Source organism: Camelus dromedarius, chromosome 13, assembly GCF_036321535.1.
Source record: "Camelus dromedarius isolate mCamDro1 chromosome 13, mCamDro1.pat, whole genome shotgun sequence".
In the NCBI taxonomy this organism is placed as follows: domain Eukaryota; kingdom Metazoa; phylum Chordata; class Mammalia; order Artiodactyla; family Camelidae; genus Camelus; species Camelus dromedarius.
In genome coordinates this window covers 48408488-48414694 of record NC_087448.1, presented here as the reverse complement: position 1 = coordinate 48414694, position 6207 = coordinate 48408488, and the positions used below count along the sequence as shown (strand labels likewise).

At 34.7% G+C, this 6207-nt stretch overlaps 1 non-coding gene across 1 annotated transcript; it reads right to left on the bottom strand.

The window, feature by feature from the left end:
* Positions 1-4990: 4990 nt before the first annotated feature.
* Positions 4991-5154, bottom strand: LOC116157327 (U1 spliceosomal RNA). The gene has a single exon (XR_004141355.1). It is a non-coding gene; the product is annotated as a U1 spliceosomal RNA (small nuclear RNA).
* Positions 5155-6207: the final 1053 nt, after the last annotated feature.

Here is a 6207-nt window from a genome sequence, read left to right as displayed (position 1 = left end):
TGAAAGAAGGAGACTGAGAAATGGAGATCTTTGCAAAAAAGAAAGAAAAATTGGCAAAGGGTGAGTTGAGGAGGGCCTGGACAAAATAGTAGAAGGACAAATAACACTTTTTAGTTTGTCACCCTTATGTCTAGTGAACCAAAAAGAAGATATGCCATTCAAAGCCCATCACCTGTCTGGCCTATTTGAGGAGTGGGGCAGTGCTCACACTAGGGAGATTTTGTGAAAAAGAAAAATTGGCCTAAGGAAACAATGTTTTTCATTTTAAGCAATGTTTGTGATAAATAACCATTTACATGCTTCTTTTTTAATGTTAGCATTTGAAGAAGTGCTTTTTGTACTTTATTTAACATGTAGACATTTGCAAAGTCTGGGACTATAACTTCATAGTGAAGGGAAAAATAATACATAAAAATCCACTTATTCATTGACTTTTGTTGAATGTTCCCCAAATTGCAAAAAGTTGTGGTGAGCACTAAATGAGGTAATATCTAGCACAGTACAAAAAACTGGCACAAAAATGTCATTCAATAAATGTTAGTTTTCTGTTTTCTTTCTCTTATTATTCATATTCAGTATTTATTGAAAATAAAATTATGCTTATCATTCAGAAAAGGTGTTTTCTCTAATTTTTTTTTGTACTATGAAGGCCAAATTTAGATAAAAATACCAACAGAAATTTCACAGCCCACATCTTACAAGAAGGACAAGAAAATGAGCCTGCAATTAGATAAAACTACATCCTTTCCAAAGAATTGTATTATTAAATATTCGAGATTACGTGCATTAGGGAGGACGTAAACTCAAAGACATACCTCTTTGCAGGGCTTCTGACAGTAACTAGCCATTAGAGAAACATTAAATGAAACATTGAAAGGGGAAAGCAATTCAAGAAATGGACCAATTTGAACAACTCAGAGTACTACTTCAGATGGTACATTTAGAGAACAAAAGACAAAAGAGAATCAGAAAGAAAAAATCGTTTAAAGACCAAGTGGCCAATGTCCATTGATTGAGAGGTCACACTTTAAATCATTTTGACAGCTGTAAAGGAAGAATATAGCTTTCTCAGAAAGTAGTTTAAATTTTTTTTTAAGTAATGTAATATAAAGAAGGGACACCAAAGCTGACCTAGAAATGACTGAGATTTTGTTGCAGATGATATGACCAACATACGACTAAATCCAGATAAAGAACATTTAAAAATGGATGCAGGATAGATGAAGGGAACAGCTCACTAACGTGGCATTTTCTGGCTCCTTTGGAAACTACCTCCCTCTAGCAATATTCTACCCTTCCATTCAGTTTATGTATAATCTTATTTTTTCCAGCATGATTTGGGTTTATGACAACTTCCATTTTTTCTTAGCAGAGGCATTTATTCGATTTATGGCTTATGACAAATTCTCTCAAGGTTTAGACTAGGAAAACAATCCGAACAACCAAAACACACTTGAGCCATTTTCAGTCTTCATTTGACAAATCCTAAATATGTAAATGTTATCTACCAAATCTGCTGTATGTGCTGTGAAAGGTATTAAAGGTGAATCAACGGAATGAAGTCCGATCTGCCTTTCATCTCACAGACTTGTGATCAAACAGGGCTGGCACTCGTGTTACAGCTGAGGAGAATTTTTTTCTTGGTTTCATTTTGAAATGTTCAGTGATTCTGCCAGCTGGGCTCATGCCACGTACAGACAGAGAAACCTGGAGGAGTGAGGGAATTCTCGGGATGATTCATGCAAACACCGAATCTTCATCTAAATTCTATGCATGTCCATCCGCGTGATTTAATGATTGAGTGCTCGAGTTTGGAGGTAAACATATCTGGACATGAATTCTGTTTATGCCACTTAACCTCATTAATGTTCTATTCCCCTCTATACACTGGGAAAATAATAAAATTGATATCATAATAATAACAATAACTGCTCTGAAGATTAAATGAGAGGATGCATGGAAAGTCATTAGCATAGTGCCAGCAACAATAGTCACTCAGCAAATGATAGGTGATGTAGTGGTCATAGCAATAATACTAGACGGGGTATGAGTACTAGTGGTAACAGTGGGAGTGTTCGCCGTAGCAGTTGTATTTTCATATTTGGCCTGAATTATCAAAAATACATATTTTATTTTACTTTTATGCTTAACCTCAGGCTGAGCCAACAAATAAATGGTAACAACCACAGCATGCAATCAGACCTCCTTATTTATAGGCGGGAAATTAGGGTTTGGATAGAGTGAGTATGATACTCCTCAGAGTTACGATGGGAATTCAGATTTGTGTCTCTTTCATTGCAAAGCACATGGTCTGTTGACTGTGCCATCCTGCACTTGTACTTCCACAGATAATATTTACATAATGAATTTAAATAGTAGGCATTAAACATCAGGTCAGGGAATCCTTACGACATAAGCACTAAGTAATCCCAGTTCTCTTGATAATTGGCCAAACTTCACTTAGTGCTACAAAAAAAAAAAAAAAAAAAAAAAAAAAAAAAAAAAAACTACTAAAGCTTCATTAAATCCACACAAAACTGATGTGTCTTCTTAATTATCCCAAATGATATTCATTCAGCACACAGTCCAATTGCTATTTGTCATTCAGCTGATCAATTTTTAACACTTGATCAATTACTAGTCGTCTCATTAGTATTGCCCCCCCCACCAAAAAAAACCCTAGAGAATGTTTGTATGTTCTTTCCTATTTTCCAGAAGATTTCATTGAGCTCCTGAGGGGGTATATGTACACATAAAAACATAGCTCAATCATTATTTCCAACCTCAGCACTTTTGACCATAATTAAATAATAAGTACAGATTATTTTTGAACTGTTTTGGAGATCCTTAAAGTGTCCGAATACATGCAAAAGAAAATTGTTTAATTCATTGGATTATAAGACCCAAAGTTCATAATACTGAAGAGTCTGAGAATAACCATTCATACCTTTTTTTTCACTGTTTTTATGGGGTTTTTTACCCCCAAAGTCATTGATTTAATCAGATTTCTTCCTCAAATTTAACTTTGTTATTTGGTTTTGATATCAACTTCCCAAACATCCTCTTTTCCCAAGTGCCTCCCGAGATACTACAACAAACTAACCCGGTTGTACATAGTCTATTATGCTTTGTGGTGTGATCAATAATATAAATAAAATGTGTCTTGATGTAATTTGCTTTTTGAAATGTTAGTGGTTACAATTTATTAAACTATTCATAGCATAAGATTAAGTTCTACTGTAAGTACCTGCCTTTTCCTCCTGTGTCTACCATAATATTTTCCATTGTTGCTACTGTGTAAGTGGGTGAACTATGATGCCTTTTGTTTTATGAATTTGTATTTTATTGTACAGATGAGTGCAATCATCGCCCTTTAATTGCAAGCCTGCCTTAAAATGTATTTACTCCAATTTTCAAGTAGATAAGAAGTTCAAATTTTGCATTATGCAAAAAAGTCCTGTTTTTTTTTAAAGGAACCCCAAAGTTAATGGTTATCATAATCCTAAATAGATGAAGCAATGGTGAAGAAAACTGCAGAGCAAATATGAAATTTAATAATGGTCTTCCAACAGCTTGCCTTTCAAATTGTTAGGAATTCATTAAACAATGGTTGAGCAGCACTGACAATTAAATTACTCTCATATGAGGTATCTGGCCATATTATGAATATTGCATACTACATAGTTCACATTTCTAAAGGGATGTAGACAACAAATTGGATTTCAGATAATTAACATGAGGCTTGAATTCAGTCTCCAGACACATCCCACTCTGTTTCCAAGCAGAAATAATTGGGATGTAACTGTATAAAGAAGGTTAACATTAAAAATGTTGAAGAAGAAAAAAAGAATGCAGAGCTTGTGTCTGTAGTAAAGAAGTTTTTTACGTTGTAGACTAGTTGAGGGACAGAAGAGGGACTAACCTTATAGAGTTGCAAATATTTTGCCATAAGTTAAGCCTTTTAAGTCTCACCTTCTTTGAGGTACTCTTCTTTTCCCCACATGTGATGAAGCAATTACTAAAAGTCATGCTATCAAATGGGCCACAGCTGGGATGGCAACCTATACCATTTGAATTTATCACCATGCTCCACAGATCTTTTAAGACACATAGAGTAGCAACAGCTGCGTTCTAATGGCTGGACCATTTTTTCCTATTCATGTTTAGTGTCTGTATTTCTCCTCAAAAACAGTGAGAAGATTCTACTAAGAATATGTGTAAATATTTATAGAGAAAATGTGGTGTGTATGTGTGTGTATATATATATACCACATACATATATGACACAGAATACTACTCAGCCATAAAAAAGAATGAAATAATGCCATTTGCAGCAACATGAATAGAACTGGAGATTGTCATACTAAGTGAAGGAAGCCAGAACTAGAAAGAGAAATACCATATGACATCACTTATATGTGGAATCTAAAAAAAGAACACAAACAGATTTATTTACAAAACAGAAGCAGACTGACAGACATAGAAAACAAACTTCTGGTTACCTGAGGGGGAAGTGGGAGGTGGAGTAATAGTTTGGGAGTTCAGGATTTGCAGATACTAACTACTATATAAAAAATAGATAAACATTAAGGTTCTACTGTATAGCATAGGGAACTATATTTGATATCTTGTAATAGTGTATAATGAAAAAGAACATGAAAAGGAATATATATACATATGTATAACTGAATCATTATGCTGTACACCAGAAATTAACACTACATTATCAACTGACTATATATACTTCAATAAAAAACAAAGAGTATTTCCAAAAAATCAAAACCAAAAATATACCCAGAAGTGCTTCCCATGGAACTTTTTTATTCACTTTTCATGTGGAGCCACGAGAAGTTTGGCAAGTGAAAGAAGGAAGTGTGGAGGACAGACCTGAAGAGTGAGCAGAAGTCAGGGACGACAAAGTTGGAGTCTTGTCTTTCCTGTAGTGTGCCTCAGTTAACTATTTTTTGAAATCTACTTTTTGTTTTCTTTTCAGGGGAAAGCACAAATGCAGACCTCCACTACCGCAAATTATGCAGTCGAGTTTCTAACATTTGGGGGAATTGCAGGGGTCAGCACATCTAGAGTGCAATGGATGAGCCTCGCCCTGGGAAAACCACTTTCATGATCTTGGCATATCCCCTGCCAGGTAAATATGAAATCTACTTTTCAATTTTAGAATAGCTTTAGATTTACACAAAAATTATGAAGAGAGTACATACCCTACGTTCAATTTCCCCTATTATTAATGTTATCATTATTAGTTAATATTATTAAATGTTAATATTATTAACACTTATCACAACTAATAAATTATTATTGATGCATTGCAATTAACTGGAATACATTCCTTATTAACATTCCCTTACTAATGTCCTTTTTCTATTCTGGGATCCCACCTATGACACCATGCTACGTTTAGCTTTCATGTGGTTTAGGCTCCTGTTGGCTGCGAAAGTTTCTCAGACTTTCTTTGTTTTGATACTGATCAGGTATTTTGTAAAAATCCTTCTATAGCGATTTGTATTGTGTTACTTATGATTAGATTAGAGTCATAAGTTTGGGGGAGGAAGACCACAGAGACAAAGTGCCATTTTCACCACATATTGCAATTGTACTTAATCAACATGATTTATCACTTGCCATTATTCCTGCTCATCTGGCTCATTTGTTAGGTTTCTCCACTTTAGTGAATTCTCCCTATCCCCACTTCCATACTGGACTCTTTGGAAGCATGTCACTATCTCCTCTGTTGGCTTCTGTGGTTCTTTGGCATACTCTCATCATAGTGGGTTTTTTTGAGTAGTTCAAGAAGCTTCAAGATCATTTTGTAAAGTTGATGCCCCAGCAGTTAACTTTTAGTGTCACCATATGTTATATAGTATAGACACTTAAAAAAAGATTTATTGAATATAATTGATATAAATTGTATGTAATTGAAATTTATGATTTGGTAAGTTTTGAAATATGTATACAGCTATGAAAGGATTGCCACAATCAAGTTAGTGAACATGTCATCACTCCCTGAAGTTGTCACAAGCTCTTTGTTCTCCTCCACTCTCACCCTTTGCCCTTTTCTCCCATCTCTTCCCAGCTCCCCAAATACCAGTCTGCTTTCTGTCACTAGGATGGTAGTGAATTCTCTAAACTTCTTTTAAAAATTGAACTATTTGTTATATGTTCTTTTTCAGTAGCATCTTTCACTCTGCA